General features: G+C 42.7%; 1 protein-coding gene across 6 annotated transcripts in view; it reads right to left on the bottom strand.

Moving 5' to 3' along the window:
* RAF1 (Raf-1 proto-oncogene, serine/threonine kinase) overlaps positions 1-4,159 on the bottom strand; it is a 38,252-nt gene extending 34,093 nt beyond the window's left edge. For 3 of the 6 annotated variants that reach the window (XM_088061780.1, XM_014260446.2, XM_088061779.1), the window contains exon 1: positions 3,493-3,570. The gene's annotated coding sequence lies outside the window, so the exon portion shown is untranslated. Of the gene's footprint in view, positions 1-3,265; positions 3,416-3,492; positions 3,620-4,138 lie in introns of those variants that run through there. The other 3 variants (XM_014260444.2, XM_014260442.2, XM_014260443.2) reach the window with 3 other exon arrangements.
* Positions 4,160-21,242: the final 17,083 nt, after the last annotated feature.

The raw sequence follows: 21,242 nt of genomic DNA on the forward strand, positions 1-21,242 counted from the left end.
ATTACACAAAATCAATCAAAATCGGTACAATGTAAACACATCTGTTTACAAATTAAACTCATATGAAACTTACTGAGATCATGCTTCAATCAGAGCACCTGAAATTTGGTAAATCGTAAGTTTTCATCCTGTTTTCATGACTTTTGTTGCTTCCCCAAAGATCACTTTAACTTATGCAATTTGATGGTTTTATCATAAATAGAACACTTAAATACTATTTTTCATTATACACTCTAGATTTCTGTGTTTCTAATTTAGAAGATGGTCCAGGAATTTATTTCTTACAACACAATCATCCTTTTCAATCACTCATTTGCACACAGTGGCCAAACATTCATTTGTTTCCTGAACTGCCATGAAAGTTTTGAAAATGCAGCTGCACAAATCCCTTATTCTCATTCCCTGGGCAATTGGTGGTAGGTGATCTTAGGAATTCTTGGGTATTTCTCATTTTTTAAGTGAGGGAGAGGCAGAAAGAACAGGACACTCCCACAGGAGATAGAAATAGGAAGCCAAAGTATGGGGGAATTCCTTGCTCTCCATCAGCCAGGGCATGACAGCATGAGCACATCCCCAGTGAGGAGCCCAAATCCAGGGAAATCTCTCCCTCCTGCCCAGCTGGCAGCTCAGGGAGGCAGGACAAGCACCGTGACAACACAAAAAGGGGAGGAGGAAACCATCTGGGGGTGTTGAAGGAAAGCAGGAGCAGAGGGGTGCTGGAGACGTGACAAAGGGAATTACTCCGGCAGCACACGGAAGGACAGAGGGCAGAGAGAACCAAGTACAGACCTGCACTGAACTGTCCAAGCTCATTTGCTTTACTAACTTAATTAGCAATAGAAAAACAATTTGAACATCCTGCATCCAAAACATCAATTCAACTCCTGCACTAAATCCTGACTGAAGGCTCCTTTATATAAAATAATTCAACCTAACAGCTTTTGGTTCCCATCTCCTACAGGAGCTTGGAAACCGACAGCTCTGAATTTAATGTTTTCCAACAAGGAAAACTTGGTTTTCTTCTCAACTCCTGGTTTTCCAACAGCACAAAGAGCCACATAAATAATCTGGGGGGAGGAGTAGATGTCCCAGAAGAAATTACTGCTGATGTAGCGCACCAAGAAGTGCTGACCAATGATTTCCGTGGGTCATGTCTGTGGCTTAGAAAATGAGTTATTTTAATAAGATGTAGTAAGTTCAGGCCCTGAGACAGCAGTGACTTCATATGTAATTTGAACATAGAATACACAGTTGGTTAAGAATAAAAAATAGAAAAGGAATTAAACTGAAAAAATTCAGGTTTAGATCTTCACTGGAAAAAAAATAGGTATTTTTACTGCCTCTTCCAGCTTTTCCTTCAAAGCAGGTTAATCAGCACTGTTGCACAATAAGTTGTTCAGTCCTGAAGATATTAAGAATTGCAACAAACCATATGAAAAACATATTCCAGGTCTCTGAAAGCACCAGTGCGCCCCAACCCAATGATGCTACTTCTCTTCTGATTTAATAATCCAAGATTACATTGCCTACTACATTAATCAGTCACCATATTCATTTCATGAACACACACAGAGATCCCTACACCTTTCATGATTAATTGCAGCCTTAGGGTTTGCTGCAGAAAATTCTCATTTAGACAAACCAAACTAAAGCCACTTCCATTCTGAGCGGGTGTCCCCAGAAGAGATTTAAGTGAATTGCCTGGAATTAAGTTGCACATTCATCAACTCAATCTCTCCTTCTGCACTGACACTGCAGACACGTCCTGAAGAATAAGCATGCCCATTCCAATGATATCCCAGCTTGGCACAATGCAGTGATCCTTCAGGCAACAGCTGGAGCTGAGTTTTTCAGAAGCATTAAAATACAAAACATCTTCACACATTTTAAGCTGGCTTCAGTTTTGGAAAGATTCTGAGTTTTACACTACTGTAGAGCCTTCTGATTCTGCACACCTACAACCTGCAGCTGGAATATAAACTGTGCTGCAGCAATTCCACTGCAACCAGTTCTGCAGTCTCACTGGCCCAGCCAAAATCCCTGCATTTATGGATGCCACCTCAAGTCTAAGAAGGAAAACAATTCTACCCAAATCATTTGGCCTGTCACAGATGAGATGAACAACAGACAGCAGTGGGACAGCAGGTTATTGGTGTGTGCAGTCAGGCTGGAGATAAAAGAGGCAGGAAGCAGGACGGGATGGAGCCCGGGCTCTGCAGGAGCACTGCTGCTACAGGGAAAGGCTGAACAGCTGACAAATAATCAGGACTTGAAACAATCTTACTCCTGCTTGCAAATGTCTAACGGATTTCAAGTTACAAAAAATAAGCAAGCAATCAATTCAAATCGGAGAAAGCCCGAGCAAAAAGAATTCAGTTGTGCTGACAGACCTAAAGGCGTTTTCTACTCCCGGCTCAGCCGACTAGGGATCACAGGAACAGGAGGGTCGGACAGCCTCGCTGAAAGCGCAGGAGAGACAAAGCTACAGCATCACAGCGGGAACCCGAGGAGACCGGGCCAGCTGTGGGCAGAACACAGCTCCAGCTGTGCGGGATGGTCATCCTCCCTGCTCACGGCACGGCTCCAGGGCTGCGGGATGCTCATCCCACTGCTCATCATCCCTGCACAGGGCACGGCTCCAGCTGTGCGGGATGGTCATCCCACTGCTCATCCTCCCTGCTCACGGCACGGCTCCAGGGCTGCGGGATGCTCATCATCCCTGCACAGGGCACAGCTCCACGGCTGCGGGATGCCAGCTCTCACTCTCCCTGCACAGGGCACAGTTCCAGGGCTGCGGGATACCCGCTCTCACTGTCCTGCACAGGGCACTGCTCCAGGGCTGCGGGATGCCCGCTCTCACTGTCCTGCACAGGGCACGGCTCCAGGGCTGCGGGATGCCCGCTCTCACTGTCCTGCACAGGGCACGGCTCCAGGGCTGCGGGATGCCCGCTCTCACTGTCCTGCACAGGGCACGGCTCCAGGGCTGCGGGATGCCCGCTCTCACTGTCCTGCACAGGGCACGGCTCCAGGGCTGCGGGATGCCCGCTCTCACTGTCCTGCACAGGGCACGGCTCCAGGGCTGCGGGATGCCCGCTCTCACTGTCCTGCACAGGGCACGGCTCCAGGGCTGCGGGATGCTCCCCCCGGGCGCTGCGGGCCCACCCGCGCGGTTCCGCGCTGGTGCTGACAGGCGGCGGCCACGACCCAGCCCCGCTCCCCCGACCCTCGGGCACCCTCGCCCCGCCCCAGCCCTCTCAGCACCCACCTCCCCGGCCCGTCCCGGGCAATCCGGCCACGAAGCTCCGCGGGCCCGAAGCCGCCCGCTTCTCCTCCTCCTTCCCCAGTGTCCGCCGAGCGGCCGAGGCGGCGGCCGGGTCAGCGCGCCCGGGGCCGAGCCCGGAGCGGCGCCAGCGCTGAACGGAGCGCTGCAAAGAGAGGAAATACGGGGAAGGGTTGTCCCGCTCGACTCTGGCGCTCCCCGGCCGCCCGTACCTGTGTTCCGGGCCCCCGGCGGGTCTCCCGCGCCCCGGTCCCGCCCGGCGCCGCTCGTTCCGCGCCTCAGAGAAAATGGCGGCCCCGCGCCCAGGCAGACATTTATCCCCGCCCATCGCCCGCTCGGCGTTCGACGCCGTCCCTGCGCCCGTCTGCCCGGCTGCTCCCACCTCCCCGCCTGGCGCGGGAGCGCCGAGCTGTGGATCGGCCGCCCCGCCCCGCCCCGCCGCCATTTGGGAGCGGCTGAGGCGCCGCGGGCTCGGCTGAGGGAGGAGGGAGGGAGGGAAGGAGGGGATCCCGAGGGGATCCCGCCGCCGCCGCTGCGCCTCCAGCCCTGCCCGCGACCCGGCCTGGGAGTGCGGCATCAGCGCTGCCGCCGCGCCGGGGGCTGGAGCGGGCGCCGCTGGGGCGGCAGGGCCGGCTCCCCTCAGGAACCGCAGCGCTGCCGCCTCACAGGCACCCCCCGCCCTCAGCTCCCAGAACCCGCCGCCTCCCTCCACCCCGCAGCAGCCCTGTCTCGGCCGAGTCCCTCAGTACTTTGACAATTAATCAGTAAATTAATCTGCCCCGTTGTGTGGACAGCGGCACCGTTCGGGCCGCGCTGGCGGAGCAGAGCCCTGAGCTGTGCAAGGCAGCCCTGGCTTACCTGGGCAGAGCAAGCCCGCTCCTACCTGTGCAGAGCAAAGCCCGGCTCTGAAGGGAGCGGACAGCGATTCCCAAGGGGCGGTACGTGCTGAGGGGTGGGGTGTGAGCTGCTGGGAAAGGTATCTGGGGAGAAATAAATAAAAAAAAAAAAAAATAGCGTGCAAGCTCTTTCCCTGGAGGAGACAGGGACCAGCTGTCAGACAGCAATCCCTGTGTAGCTCAGCACAGCCTCCATGGAAAAGTAGCGATACCAAAGGGCTCTGCTCATTGTTAACTCGCTTATTTCAGCTTTGAAAACGTACAGAACGGCGCGTCAAAATAGTAAATAAATTATCGCTCCAAAATACAGCTTCTCAGGGTAGCCACTGCAAAGGAAAACACTTCTAGAGCTGTTTTTAAAGAGCATTACACGTTTGCATTCACAGTCATGCAAGTTACATTAATTGTTAATCAAATAAACGTTACTCTAAAAAAGAGCCTCCAGCAAAATTCCCAGCCTCATTTTGGATTTCTCTATGGAAGAAATTTCTGATATAAACCAAAACCTGAGTTCAGCTGACGTCACATTAACCTCAGAGAGGCATAGCAAGGACAAGGAAAAAGCAGCACTGTTGAGTTTGCCTCTCCTAAGCACCAAATAAGAAAAAAATCCAAAACCAAAGAGAATCCTTGGGTCCTGGTGCCTTCCAGGAAGAGGTGTGCTGCCAAGTAATAGGGAATTGAAATGGGGATGGCAACCAGGAGCTCTGGAAGGCTGAAACAGAAGTTCCCATGTCTCTAAAATACTGTGATTCCCATCTATTCTGAAAGTTACCACTGATTCCAGTGTAATAATGCCTTCAATTCAGAGGATATTGCTAAAAGAAATCTTTAAGCTTTTATAGCACCCTTTTGCAAGACAAACCACACTGAGATTCCAGCTATTAAGAAAAGACCTTACTCTCTGATTTTCCCCATCTCCATGGGCTCAGACCTACCAGAAAAATCCAGACCAGGGTGGTATCCACTGAGGGCAAATTTTAAAATTTAAATCATTATTTTCAAATTCTTACAGAGTAGCTTCTCAGTGTCACATTTCAAGTGAAGAAGTCCCATGATGCACAGATACAGTTTATTTATCAAGATGCAGCTTGAACAGGAGTCATATCTATGTATCTGACTGCAAAACTTGGCCCAGGAGAAAAAAAAATACAAAAATACACTCAAAGCGGTGTGTACCATAAATATTCACATAGCTTTAGATTAAGCATGTCCATGTAATACGGTAGAGTAGTACAGATCTTAGCAAAATATGCAAAAGGATCTTAAAATACTGTAATATAATATATAAACACAATGAGGAGCTTGAAAAGAGAGAGGCAAAGGAGGGAAAACCACCTCAAGAAGAGAAGGTTTTGACAAAGACCTTTCATAAAGTTTTAAACTTCTTTTAAAAGAAGACTACAACGGTGAAGGAGTGTAGTCATGGAGCAAATAAACACATATCTGGAGCAAAGCAAGCCAGATTTCAGAGTTGAACAATGCAGCACATGCAAAGAAAGACAAAAATTGCAAGAAAGAAACATAAAAACAAACAGGGAAACCGCAACATTACAACACTGAAGTAGAAGGGAAACAAAAACTGAACAGACTTTCTAAAATAAACTGAAAATTATCAGCATTCTTCCCCAGGTTGATCTGGTTTCTGTTTGTGGTGAGATGTTTAAAGTGTAAATGTCCAGGTATTAGACTTTCATTTGTCCAGGTATATAATCAAATATTACATTTTCACCATCTGGAGGGTTTCCTACCTGTATAAAAAGCAGCCTGGGGAGCGATTAGAAGGAGAATAAAAAAACATTTGGATGTGACAGCCCCCTTACGTTATCCTGAGGTGTGAGGCCCATCTGCCTGGGGGTTAATTCCCTTCCCTCCAGTGCCTTTGTCACACAGGCAAAGCCATCTCAGCTTCGTGCACCTCAGCTTCCTCATAGTCCAAAATGAGAGGGATGATCCCCATCTTTCAGAAGAGTTTTCACACTGACTGCTGGAAAGGAGCATGGAAAAGTGGAACCTTTCCTTATTTGTGGTGATTCCATTTGCTATGTGCAATATTCCTGTGTTCCCAGTCTTTACTTGGGGATTCTCCAAAAATATTGGATGTTTGAAGCGGTACCTGATAACCTTAATTGTATCCTTAATACCTCTAAGCCTCAGAAGAATGAGCAGCAAGAATTAGGAGAGGAATGCTGGCTGGGAAAAAGAAGAAATGCATATACACACTTTATTATGGAATTTTGGGTATCAAATCTTCCTCCTACCCTCCTCGAGCCAAGGATTGCTGTAGACAAACTTTGTCATTTTATCCAGCCACAGTCAAAGCATTGTCCTTCTGCAAGGTTTGATTATGCTATAAATTATCCTCTTACTCCTGCAAAAGTTTTGGTTTTTTGAGTAAGACATCATTGCTTAGGAAAAAATTTAAGTCAAGTCAGATACAAAGAAGTCCAGCATACACAGACCATGAAGAAAGTGGCCTTGAGCAAATCAAGCATTAGTAACCTAAAAAAGAAGCCAAGTAAGGCATCTCTTATTTGTATGATGATGCATAAACTATTTATATTTTATCATCCAGCTGAAAGGCTTTATTATTTCCCTGTGTCACTAAAGTGCTCAAAGGGGTGGAAATACAATTTTTAGTTTGGGTTTTTATGCACTGAGGATTTAAATTGCATAAATTACCTTACAACAGGACACCTTATATATGAAGCTGTTAACAGTGCAGTAAATTTGTTTTGCTGGAATGAAAACCATTATTTTTGTTGTTTTGTCCTGAACAAATTGTTGAATTTTCACTTTATCCATATCCAGCCAGAGGTGGTTGCTGTTGGGCTGGTTGCAGTGCATGCCTTTCTCACCCTGTCCAGCCAAACCTTGGGAGCCAAATCTCTCTCTTCCATATGAAAATCTCTTTACTGTAATCTATTAGGTGTCCATAGTTACGTGGTTCTTGGGTGTCTTTCTATAAAATTAACAATAAATATGTTGGATGAAAATATCAATTATGCAGATTTTTAATACTAGTTTGTGTGGGAACACTTCAGACTATAAATTGAAACAGCTTTTCATTAAGCCTTGCAGTAATTAAATTATTCTGAAAGCGCAGCTCTATAAACAGTAAGCAACAATATCCTGCTGAAAAAATAAAATTATATTATCCCTTCCTTACAGATAATCTTACACAAAAGATTCTTAGAATTTGCAATGAACTCGGCAGCAGTTTGCAGTGCTGTCATTTATGGCACTGCAGCTCTCCAGTGTCCCTGGCCTGGTTCTGTGCAGTGCAGCAGAGCATTGCTGCCTCTCCAATTTCAGTGCAATGCGATTTGCTTTTAGGAAAATTCAAGGCACTGCACTCCCCCAGCCAGTTCTCTCAGACTCTTCTCCAGACAGGCTGAGCTCAGTGGCTTTCCTGAATTTTATATTCTCATTTGTAGCGTTTATGCCCAAGATTGAACTTTCTCCTGGTGTGACAAGAAGCTGTGACGTGCAAGAATGCTGCTGAGAGCTTTGAAACCTGAGCTGTCAAGTGCAGGTCCTGCTCACAGACAATTCTCCCCCATCACCCAGCCAGTCCTCTGAGTCCTTTGCTGTTCCACACCTTGGTGCCCATTTGTTTGTACAGATCAACTGAGAAAAAGCAAATAGAAAATATCCCTAAAGCCACGTGGCTTCAGAGTGCTCTCTGTTGTGTCTGACAGGTACAGATGTATTTTATCAGGCGACTGGAACTGGTTTTTCCCCAGAGCTGGAAATGTGTTGAAGGAAGAGCAGTTAATTTCCAAATAATTTTGGAAAGGATTGAGAGTGTGGGTAAATCTCCTTTCAGAACATAGGAAAGCACAAAGATAAATGATTCCAAAAGCACAAGATAAATGCACCAGGTCAGTTGGGATAGCACTGGACGCTGAGAATATCAAAGCATGAAAATAATTTTAGAATATTGTGTCATAAATTTAATGTGGAGATGCTGAACTGATGAGTGCCACCTGCGCAGGGAATAAAAACTCCATCTTAAGCATTATTTGAGCTCCAAAAAGAGGACGGAATTTTTAAATTTAATAATTTTAAATTTTAATAAATTTTTAAAATCTAAAATCTAAATCTAAAAATCTGAATCTAAAAATCTAGGCTATAATTTATGCCTATTTGAACAGTCATTCCTACTGCAGAGACAATAAATACAGCACTTTGATTTACACGTGTATTCTATTTTTGAAACCTAACCAAACTGGTTTATTTGGTTTATTTTGACTTTCTGAAAAAGTCTAACCACAACAAAATCTCTTCAGAGCTAGGCACTACAGTTTAAAAATAACAAAGCATAAATAGCTCTTTCCTGACAAACATTTTTAGAACCCAGCCTGAACATATCATAAAAACCAGAGCAATTACACCTGATAGAGAGCTACATAAAGGATTTCTCACCTGATTTACTGTGACATTAAGCTGTGAATTGACAATTTCTCGTGGTCACTGAACTCCACTCAACACTTAGTTTCTCTCCAAGCAGAAAAATTACAGCTGTTCATTGTAATAACAGAGGATGACAGCAAAGTTTCATTTGTCTGCGAGGAATCATGAGTATGGAATGAGTAGTGACAGGGTAAGATAGGAGGCTGATACCAGACTCTAGCTGAAAAATACACAAACTTTATCTCTTCACAAATCATTTTTGTTCTGTTTCTTCATCAAAAAGCCCAAGTGGGTTTTTTATAGTTCTGGTGAGGAACCTGCTCTCACTGTGATATGTTTGTACAGAAAGCCTCACTCCTTCCCTGCTCACGTCACTCTCGCCTTCTATCAGAGGCAGATTCCAGAGACAAGGAAACCCAGAGCAGCCAGTGAATCCATCCTACTGCTCTGCAGCTCTGCTATTCCCAGATAACACACACTAATTAACATGTGACTATAAGCTCATAAATACCTGCATCACTCAAAGGTTCATGCAGGCAGCACAAAGACAAAAGTCCATTTTAGCCATGTGCCCGTATTCCTACACTGGGAGAAATGCAACTCTCATTAACTGGATTCTGGTAGAGAAAGCAATGCAAAATAAGAAAAAAAGCTGTCTGGCTCTCAGCTCCAGCCTATTTATCCACTGTCTTTCAAGTTCATCTCAAACATGCGGATAAACAAAGATAGGTGATCAAAGGGCTGCGTTACTTCTGGCGATACACCCCTGCTGTAGCCAGCCTTTGATTCTTGTCCTCCATGTCCTACGGAGCAATTTGTGCTTTGAGGGCCAGGACAATTAAAAATCATGTTGCAAGAACCTACCTTCAGCAACAGTGCAGTCATGAAAATGTGCCAGCAGGGCAGGATTTTGGTCATGCAGCTGGGGAGGACTGGTGGCTGTACAAGGGGAAGTTCTTACCAGCCCTGTCCCAAGCACAGAGCACTCCAGAGCTGCACAGGGGGAAATTTCCCTCTGGGCTGATGGACAAATCCTTTACAGAGATCAGCACTGTTCTGTCACAGCACAAGACATCAGGAGATTCCCCCAGGAAGCTCTAACATGATACACCAGTGGAGCTATGATATTTTTTTAAAACTTGCATATGCATATGGCTTATCTGGTGTCTGATTATAAAGGTGGGGGATGTTTTTGTCAGAGTTTCATTTGTTAAGGACTTTTTTGCCGTTGCACATTCATTTCTCAGACTGGCCAGTGGTAATCAGGTTGATCATATATATCAGGATACACTTCTGCTTCAATAGAAAAGTCAGCTCTGATTAAATGAACGATGATGTTCACTTTGGTCTTATAGTTGAACAAACTTCTTTTTTAATTTCTTTTTGCAAGATAATAAAAACCCAAAACAATGCTATGAGCAAAACAAGTAAATTACTTGAGCAGTAATTAACAAAGACATCAGGCCAAAGGAATGCAAACATACAAGTCTCCTGCTGGAGCTCAGAGCAGGAGCCCAGTGTGCTGCGTTAGGAGATTTGTTCCATCTCTCAGCAACTGCACAGAAATGAGTGTGGACATGTCTGCTTGTACCTGAGTATTTTTAATACTTTGGAGATACACATCTAATACTCACAGGTATTCATATTCATTTAGTCAGACATTCCTCACCTTCAAACCTATTTCTAATATAGGCAGAAGCTTTGCATTAGCAGCAAATTACACAAGGCTTTCTTCTGCCCTCCACAAAAATGGAACGGTGACACAAGGGCTCAAGTAACTGCTAGAACATCATTGCTGAGACATCCATTATTTGATACTGAGGCCAAAGAAATACCAAAAAAGCAAAATCTAAAGCAATTTAAAACCTTTGCTTTTCATACAAGTAATTGTAATTTGGAATAACTGATTCTATGTTCACACACTAAATTGTAGAGAGGAAATGAAAAAAAAGGTTATTTTTTCCCCCCTTATCACATACAAAGTGGAATGGATGGAAATGAATACCAATGTTTTGTTGCTAGCATGTAATAATGTATTTGCTTATAAATTCCAGCTTGGGGTTTGATGACTTCCCCCCATTTCAGTTTTAATATGGATTCCATGTTATCACTTGAATTCTGAGCAGTGTTGCTGCAGGGTCACAGGCACTGGGGCTCTCTGCTGGTTCTGGAATTGCAGCAAAGCCAAAGCCCTCCTGAGGCAGGGAGGGTGAAACTCCGAGGCATTATTTCCACCTGGGGGGGTTCAGTGCTGAAACATCTCCCCAGGACACACCTCACAGATTCACGTCTTTCAAGGCTGCCTTTTGAAAATAAACCAAGGTGGATTTTCTCCTCCTCTTGTGAAAACCTTATCTTTGTCAATAAGGAACAGCATAACCAAAAATATCTTATGTTGGTGCAGGCAATCTTCAGATGCTTTGCCCCAGCACTCTCTGGGTAAGTTATCTGACTTCTTGTAGCTTTCAGACTTCAAAATTACCTACTTTAACTTAATTTTTGGGTGAAACATTCAGTACAAAGTCATATATTATTTCCTTAAGAGATGGATTTTGATGTATCAAGGTTTCAAGTAGGATCATGCTCTTGGCTGACAAGAATGCAAGCAAAATTATTTGCCTTCTTTTTTCCACACTCTCTGTCTTCATTTATCTTTTGATAACAGTCAACTGCACTTATTCTCAAAGAAGTATTGGTTAGAGCCATAGTTCTATTCAAAATAAAAACTGCATAATTTATATGCAAATTTAATACTATTTCAAATATAATATGCAGTATATGTATTATTATATATTAAATATATTATAAAATAATTTTTCACCTCTGCTCTGTTCAACCAGGAGAGTTCAGGATATTTCCATTACAACCAAATGCCTAAATTCAGATTTTTAGTGCTATCACAGTAAAGTATATTATTGAGATTGTATAAAAGAGACCTAATCAAGAGGAATTGCTGTTTCTGGAGAAATCCTTGGAAGGCTTAGGGTAAGGATAAGAAATCCATTCTTGTATTTGTCACAATAAAATATCATAGATTTATTTAGTTTGATGTAATGTAATTCACTTGAGTATTTAACTTAAGCAGGTGGAAAATCCTAGTTTCTCTTAGGGATAGGAAATAGACTCAAGTGATTAAAAGTCTTTGGTTACTTTTCCTGGTAGCTTTTTGTTACTTATTTTTGCAGGAAGTTAAGAATTCTCTGAGGAAAGCTCCAAGCTGTTTGTGTGGCTTTGTGAGTAATGGAAAGAATTTACACAAAATATGCCACTGCTGTGTAGTGATATGGAACAATAAATAACAAAATAGGCAAGAGGTAGGAATTGCTCAGACTCCCTTTCTATAAAATCACTTTTCTTAGAGGAAAGTGGAACAACTCATATGAAACAGTTGGGATGATAATTGCCAAGGAAGGCTGCCTTGGAATTTGGCAAGGAGCCATGATGTCCCAATTACCTTTACTTTGCAGTTTTTGGTCTGGAAGTAGCTGGGATTTACTAATCTGGAGTAAATGGGATTGTTCCACTGCAGAAGAGACCTGGGCAGGCTTTCAAAAAATAAGAATTATTGAAAATATTATTTTGGAAAAGACAAGGTTATAAAATCCTAGGTAGCCAAAGTTGAACAGCATTGTACATAATCTTTTAAGAAGGCTATTGAAATTAACTGTTATTTTCTTATGAAAATTGGTAGTTTTCCATTCATTACCATGTTCCTCATTGAAGGAACAGCAGTTCCAAGAAAACTTTTATCACAGAAGGTGAGAATACGAAATTATCCTTTCACAGTAACTTAATGCAGCAGAAAATTTTCAAAGCAATAAGGCCTATAAATACCATTCTTACCACAACTATTCACTACGAGGCATAACAGCCCCTGCTCTTCATTAGCATTTTCAAATTAATGACTGTCATTAGGAAAGGCAGTGTGAAGCATAATTCACTTCACACCGAAGCAGCTGCTGCTGTGCCATACAGTTGTTAGAGTTCCACCAACATCTACCTTCTAGCAGCCTCAGCTGCTGGATTTTATAAGCTTCCCCTGAAGTTGTTATTCCGATTTTCCTGGCTGATATTTCCCAGTGTAAACAAACATCCCTCTGTTATCGGGCAGCCTGAATCAGAGTGTGCCCCAGCCCCTGCTCTCCAGAGCTGCTGCCACCCAGGAGCTTCCCGCCACGACTGAGGCTCCCTGCAGGGAAGACACAGGATTAACCTAAAAAAGTTTGGTGAGTAATCCTTACTAGACTCACACGATCAGACAGATTAACTGAGTCAGCCTTCATATTTCCTTCGAGAACTTTTAATTTTTTGGCTTCATTTCCAGGCACGGGCAGTAGGAGTGGGAGCCCCTCACAGGTGATGTGCTCACAGCAAGTCACAGGCCCGAAGGGCAGCTCGTGGCTTTGGCAAAAGTTCAAGTTTCACTCTGCAGCAGTGTGAAAACCAAGATTTGGTTAAATTCTCATCTTTTCCTCTGTGAATAAAATGTCGGAGTGGTGCTCTGCTTTAGGGCTGAGGTGCAGTTTAAAAGTACCTGTAATTGTAATTATATCCTGGGTGAATGAGATTGCTCTGCTGCAGCAGAAACCTGGGCACTCTTTCCAAAAAATAAGAACCTACCAAAGATGATATTTTGTAAAAGAAGGCTCCACAAGGATATAAAATCAAAAAAGTGCCAGAGGAACGGTCCCTTTTCCCCTTGCAGCCCTCTCTGCCCCTCTCACCCTGGAGCAGCACTCACACTGAGGCAGATTTTATTTTTTATTTCTTTTTCCTGGCTAACACCATCCCAGCGCTGCTTGAGCAAGGCCAGGGCAGGCTGAGGTGTGCAGGGACTGGAATCTCCCCATTTGGCAGCAGCCCACAGAGCCGAGTTCTTGGCTGGGAACCTGCAGCCTGAGCAGCTGGAAAGTGATTCCCACAAAAAGCAGCTTTTGCATATGCAAAGCCGATCTCAAAGGCCAACCCTGCTTACTCAGCTGTTTATCACACTCACATGAGCAGCAATATCATTATGTGCAGTCGGAGCTGAAGACGTTAATTATTTTTTAATCTATTGTTCAAAATTCCATATACATTATAATTAATTTACCTGCCACAGGTATTAGCTGGTTTGAAGAAAGCCCGTGTGACTTCTTCAAAATGTTATAAAAAATAACAGCAGAAATAAATTGGAAGGCAGGAAAATTTGCTGATAAATAAAAATTTCAAGGTGAGACTAAAACACACACATTGAAAAAGTGCAATATTAGATGACAAAATAGTTGATTACAGCTTATGAAAGTGGATGCAAAGCAACAGTCTAGGAAAAGACAACCAAAAATGTGTGTGTGTGTTATCAGTCAGGGGTTCTGGTTTAGCTCTAGTCAATCAGATAAAGACAGGTGAGATTTACTGGGAAGATCTCCCTAAAAATGCCAGCTGAGTGCTCAGCAATGGTTAAAACTAGAAACAACATCAGGGGTTTAGGATGGGAGAGAGATGACAGCAAAACAGAAGAGAGTATTTACTTAAATTGTAGAATTCAAGGGTGTAGCCACATTTTGAACACAGCATGAAGGTCTGTTCCTTCACTGCCATTTATGTGTAACAGAATTAAGAGGAACAGAAAAGAGCACCAGGGATTAGGAGAGATATAAACCAGCTCCTACATGATAAGCAGCTAAAGGCATTAGGACTCTTCAGCTGGGGAGAGAAAAGGATGAGAGGAAAAATAAAGTTATTTTCATAACACAAGCACCTCTTACATGCCTATATAGTGATCCTGTAGGGACTGAGAAGATTTGAGTAAGAAATGGAGAAACTCAGAAAACAGGGACTGTGCTGGGTATGTGTTCTATCTGCTGATATATTAGAGAGAATATGATATATTCTCTATCAAACCATGACAAATCCAGTGACAGGTGATCAGGAAGGCTGCTGCTTGCAAACACACAAGTATATTTTCTCCCACTATGATCTCCAGTGTTGTCACAATCAGTGAAAGATTTTCCTGAATTGGAAGCTGATTTTCTATTTCTGGGCATTTGAAATTCTTTTATGATTTGTCTTAATTGCCGTTTGGGGTTTGTGTGCAGCTTGCTGTGATTTTGTATTTGAAATACCAGAGCCAAGAGCTTTTAAATTGTCATTTAGAAACAACTTACACTGTGACAAATTGCTTCTTGGCAGCTGATATTGTTCTTTGTTTATCCTGTTTAGATTTGGAGGGAAAGATCCTTTTACCTTATTTTTTTTTAAATAAAAATCTCTAGATTATGTTGAGTGTCTGAACAACCTGCAAGCATTTTATCCTTTTAGCCGTTACATCAAAATGCAGACAGAGACTGATAAAATCAATAATCTCTGTTGAAAAATAAATAATGTATTATTAATATACATTACTTATGCATCTCCTAATTTGAGAAGTATTTAGGACACAAGATTTAGATGCAGATCCGTTCTCTAATTGTTCCATAGCTGTTGGAATCTGGATCTGCTAAGCCAGGACAGCCTAGGACTTTCAAAATAATTATGGCTCAGCTTTAGTGATCCTCTTGTTCCTTCCCAAAATCCTGGAGAGCACGTTTTGCCATGCTTGACCTTTGTTTAATTAAGTAGGATAAACACAGAGTTGTTTCTCCAATGCAGAAAAAAGACCAGTATGACATAAAAATACTTAGAGCGGTTTTGACAGGGAAAGAAAAAACCCACGGGGTTTAATTTGAAGGGTTAAAAAGGTGTGCTGTGTTTACAAAAGTTCTACAAATAACTTGAAAATCCTTGACAGGTAAATCCCAAAGAAACATTTGGGGTGTTAATTCTGGAATAAAGGTGCATAGAGTATATAAAAAGATGTTGAACTCAGAGTTTTTGTTTAAATAGAGCTCGGTAACACAAAGCTCCATGAAAGTGTGCAACATGTTTTTAAAAAGCAAGTTTAAAACACACAGGGTTGTCATCCCAGATTTCTCACAAATAAATAAAATGAAGGAAAAAAAAAAAAGAGAGAGAGAGAGAGAGAGAGAGAGGATGGGAGAGGAAAGAGAAATAACATTTTCCCATGCAGGTATTCTGGAGAGAACAGCAGACTCAACCCAGCAGACAGTTTGCAGAAAGCCAGGCTTAAAAGAGAAGTAAAATAAGGAACTCTGCAGTCAAAAAAAAAAATAAAAATACAGAAGTTCCCCAACTACATAAATGTTCAGTGCTAAAATTTATCAGGCTGATTCTAGGAACTCAGTGATATTACCACAGGCTACAAAAATAACCCCCCAAGGAGTCACATGGAGTGATGTCATGTGAACGTGGAATAAATCCTTGCTTTTTTTAAACTGAAAAATTTCTATTCAGCCAAACTCTAGGAAAAAGCACAAAGCAACACAAAGGGCAGTGGCCCAGGTCAGGAGAGTTCAGCTGTGCCCTCCTGATGCTCCACCAGTGTCCTGTGGCAGAACAGTGAAATCACTGCATGGAAGTCATGGTTACACCTTTATTTCTGATTAAATGCATCATCACAAAGCCTTTTAATTCCTTCTGTTCCTGGAGGGAATGGATATGGAGTATCCAGCAACCCCACTCTGAGGTTCTGTCCTCAGGAAGGCACTTCATGGCTTCTCAAATACAAAAGAGTTTTGCTTTTCTATCATTTGTTGGAAATAAAGGTACCAGAAATCAGGGCAGTGATGGCATTTCAGTCTGGCCAGCCTGCACTCCCACAGTAACATGCTCCAGGACAAGGGTTTCCAAAATCTGAAGTATTTCTAAGAGCCTTTATTAAAAATATAATCCTAAACCATTTCTAAGTGAGCCAGAAAGAAAATATAACAGCTTTTGAGGCTTCCATTAGAATACACACTGGAAAAAAACAGAGTGCTGAGCTGTGACTGGTTAAAGATAATAAAAAAAATATATACAACAACTTTTTATATTTCCATTAGAATTCACTGGAAAAGACCAGAGTGCTGAGCTGGTTAAAGATAATTAATAGCTGGACGCAGTGTGTTAATCACTGATGGCAGCAAAAAGCATCATTCCATAGCCCTGCTGCATGAGATCATTGGCCAAGTGGGTATTTCTAACCACATGAGAGAAGTATTGCTCCTTCCAGCATGGAATATGGCCAGAAAGGGGGGGGAAAAACAGTTTTAGAATGTCCTTTATGAAAAAACAAACAACAAAGTGGCTCTGAGATGAGCTGAACACGACTTGCCAGGTCCATCTTTTAGATCTGGTCTTGAATTTAAAGCAGCCCATAAATTGGTTCTGCATTTCTCCCACATCATGACAGCAGTAAGGAGTTTAGCTGTGGAACCTGTCACAGCTCCTGCTTGTTGAAGTTACTCTCATTATCCAGCTCCATTAATTCCAGGTTTCTTTTCTAGACTACCTGAATATTCAAGTGTGATGCTTTTTGCCACTTAATTCTCTTCATAGAGCTATGTGTTAATAAGGAAATAATGTGGTTTTAAGACAGAATGCGCAATAAAAATATACACAACAGTATCATGGCAAATTTTAGATGATAATGAGCAACAACTGCAAAGGCTTTGGATTTATAGCAGTGAAGGGCTCAAATTGTGGCTCTACCAGAAACTACTTAGCCAAGTCTCTCAAGGGAGTAATTGAAATTAGTGCATCTTAAATGTTTTACTTGCTCTGAGATTAAGTTAAAAGCAATAAGAGATTTACAAGAATGGCCAAACGACTTTGTTAGTGATTGTGGGAACCAGTTGGGATAAAGTGTGAAGTAGCAAGGAATAAAACCAGGCACTACCTATTGTATTGTACACCTGGAGCTTCCAGAGCATCAAATCAGAACTGGGAGACCACACTAAAATAAACGTAGATAATCCTGTCCAGTCCTGCTTGCTGTTCCCCTCTGAGCCCAGAAGATAAGGGGATATCTCAGATTATGACCACCACTCTCAGTTCAAGTTCAAGAGCTTTTACTGCCGATTTCACTCTGAGTAATTCTGTTCTGCCCTTGCCTTGCTGCTGCTTGCAGTGCACAGCAAGGAGGAAATCAGCATTTCACAGGGGTCCTGTCCTGTCCTGAGGAGCTGGAACTTCTCAAATCCTCAAAAGACCAATGCCTATCCTCACATGATCCAAGGATGTCACAGGACTTGGTGACACTGGGCTAGAAAGGCTGAGGTGGAAGCTCCAGCTCTGCTCTGAGTTTTCCACATGTCCCTGGATCTGTGCTTTGTGTGAGGGGTCTGGAAGAGCCACTCAGGGCACCTCTGACACCTCTGGTGGCTGGTTTTTCTTTTATTTTTTTTTTTATTTTTTAAAATTTTTTCTTTAAGTCTCTCCTGATGGAACTGGTTTACTTTGTATAAATACACAAAAATAGGAGCAAAATCCTGGAACTTCTTTGTTCTGAGCAATTGGCCTAGACTACGTGGTAATTTGGAATGAAGGGGCGCCTCAGCTAAACCTGAAACTTTGCATTAGAACTCTGAGACCTTCCCTGACAAAAGCTGCACCAAAATAAATTGGTTTCCATGCAAAACTTTGAACTTTCCATGCAAAACCGAGTGTGAATCTCATTTTCCAATGAAAAGGCATTTTGTCAAAAAGATCCTTGATGAGTTCTTTTTCTGAAAAAATACTTTTTGAGTAATCACTCTGTAGGCCAAGGAGATATTTGAAAATCATGAGCTTCATCAGTGTCATCCAACAGATGCAATTTTATGTGAGTAATTCACTTGACAAATACACAGAAGCATTCTCCACTGGCTTGCAGTTATTTTCAGGCAGCTGCAATTTATTGATGAGTGGTCTTTGCATATGAATAGATTTTGATCTGTGCCTGACTAATTTCTACTTCTGAAAGAGATTTAACATCTTTTGCTTCCTGCTAGAAAGCAATTACAGTTTCTGTGGACAATTCAGCATGGAACACTACCCTTAGATTGGAAGCTGGATTTCATTCTCAACTTGTTTGCTTGCTTTTGATATTGCCCAATAAATCCCACTGAAGCAGAATCTTAAAGGCCCATCAAATGATAATTTATGGGACTCTGAGCACTGAAATTGGAGGAACACAAGAGAATCTGAATGTTTTGTATTATCTTTGTGCTCACTTCAAACCAGATACATAAAGAGGCTTTTTGCAGTTGAATGCTCACAATTTCTGCTCCACTGCAAGAGGAGATGTGATCACAAAATGGTCCTGCCAGGTTTGTACAGGGAGATCAAGTTAAAAAAGCAACAGTTATCACGAATGTCAACCTAGAGAGCAGCTTTAATGTATATAATATATATGTGTTCCCTAAAACTCCACATATTTCTGCTTGAGATGATTCCAGTGAGTTTTAGTGACTTCTAGATGGAGCAGGATCAAAGCAGAGGTGCCTCCACACCGGGAGGCCTTGCTGGGAGTCTTGGAACACCCTCCATGTGCAACTCCAGGGCAACATCTGGAGAGGTTTGATGCTGATGATGTAGAAACAGTTCAGGAATTACTGCTAATGGAATTTACTGCTTAGTTCAGTCTCTGGGCACAGGCACTGGCCCTACAATTTGGGAAATACATTTTTCTTGGATGTTTCCTGGTCACCATTTGCACAAAAGTGACTGTGGACAACACGAGCACCAGAAATTCCCAGTTTTTCAATAATTTTCCCTCCTGACTTGAGCATCCTGTGTCTTCTTCCTAGAGCAGAGAAGAGGCACCACCACACCTCTGCTAACATGGCCAATATATTTTCATCTCCCCTCCAGACTTTTTAAAATCCAGCACTGTAAATAGGGCTGTACAAGATACTAATCTTGAATTAAGGGCTCCTCAACCATGTTCAAAAGAGCTGTGAAATGCTGCATTTTGCTTGTTGAATAAGAAAAACAATTTCAGTCCACTGGTGGTTGGAGACACTTCAGCAATGAGATCATATCTTTTTATAATCTCAGTATTTAGTGTGTAATTGAAACCAGGAGAATAAAAAACTGCCTTTTGACGACAGAATGGCCCTGCTGAGTGTGCATCCACTCGCATTTGGAGGTGCAGGATGCAGAAAGGTGGGATTTGGAGCAGTCAAAGGAGCACAGAGCATTACATTAAGGGACATTTTTTATATCAACAAATTGATAGTTGATAATATAAAGGTGTGGAAAATAGGAAGAGAGGCAAGCACTGGATAAGAAGTATTAGTGTAAATTTTCACACAAAGGATTCACTTCAACTGTATCAAAGAATGATGGTCCTGCTGACTCCAGGGCTCATCCCTGATATCTTTGTCCATAAATAAACACTTTAGTCAGTAATCACTTCATTTCCAGTGATCCTGACCAGATATCAGTGTTTATTCTGTGTCATGGCATCTATTTAGTCTTAACAAAAGTGGTACAACAGCCACATCTGAATCTGGACAATTCTATAAACAACATTGCACAAGTTTCTGATTAAGAGCTAAATGTCTAAACCTTTGTGTCCCAGTAGTTCTTCATTAGCCTGCAGTCAAGAACTGGAGTAATTATTTGGTGAAATAATAAATTTCCCCCAAGCCCTTGTTAGTGCATCAATCTTGAATTGCAGTGGCATCTGCTCATCCACACTTTCATCAGCTCCTGAACCAAATAATATTGGTGGAATTCTCCTGGCAGAGCTGAGGCTGTCCCTGCGTTCCTTCAGCTCTGTGTTTGTAGACTTGGGTCAAAGAAGGAACCAGGAAAAGGTAAGCAAAGCATTCTTCTGGAATTTTCAGGATTTGAGGAAAGGACTGCGGGATTTTGGCAACGGGTGAAGGAATCCAAATGCAAAACCTGTGAGAGAAACCAGATTCACAAAGGTGCTGGAAAACAGTGGGAGGCACTGTCTGGCAAGATGGGAGGGTGATTAAGCCCAGGAAGCTGGCAGGGAGGCTGAGGGGGGAATTCAGTTGGGTTTGGGGCTGTTTTTCACAGCTCCACACCGAGCTGGTTCTTACAGCTTGGTCCTGGCAAGTGGGCATGGCATTAACCAGCAAGGCAGGATCCTCTAAACTCGATTTTGACCTTGGGGGCTGCCTATCTGCAGAGGTAGCTGTTACCAGCCTGGCTTTGGTAGCCAGGGGAAACGCTTCAGATTAAAGCCACTTCCCCCAGCAGATGCTCAAGTCACTCCTACACCCCTTGGCTGCAGCCTAGGATGCAGATGTACAGGAGAAGGGAGCAGCCTTGAGGAAATAACTCAGGAGCAGGACACTTGTAACTGCCCAAATGGGATCTCAGACCCCATAGAAGAGAGAATATGATTTTCCTTCATTCATATGGATTATATATTCAATAGAATAGAGAAACTATTTTCCTTCATTCACTCACATGCAAAAACTGCACTGATCTGGTTCTAGACTGATTTGCACTCCTCTGAGAGAACTGAGTCTTGTGAAAACCCAAGAATAATAAATTAATAATAAAGTAGTATATAATGAATTTCATCATTTTTAGTATCCTTTCAGTCACTGGTTCCTTCAGTTGCATTAGGAGGAAAGGAACGATTATCAAATCTTTTGTTGTTTTTCTTTACTCTCAGTACATAGGAACACCGACTCCTGTAATGCAATCTGGTAGCATTTCCTCAGGAATAAAACAGCTGCAAGAATCCCCTCTTCCATGTGCCCATACACTCCCATAGCATCACCCAGCCATCAGTGTAGGGTGGAAACTTTGATGGAAGGAGTTAATTT

This window comes from Pseudopodoces humilis, chromosome 13, assembly GCF_049639895.1.
Source record: "Pseudopodoces humilis isolate 2021_Gansu_Grassland_sample_001 chromosome 13, ASM4963989v1, whole genome shotgun sequence".
In the NCBI taxonomy this organism is placed as follows: Eukaryota; Metazoa; Chordata; class Aves; order Passeriformes; family Paridae; genus Pseudopodoces; species Pseudopodoces humilis.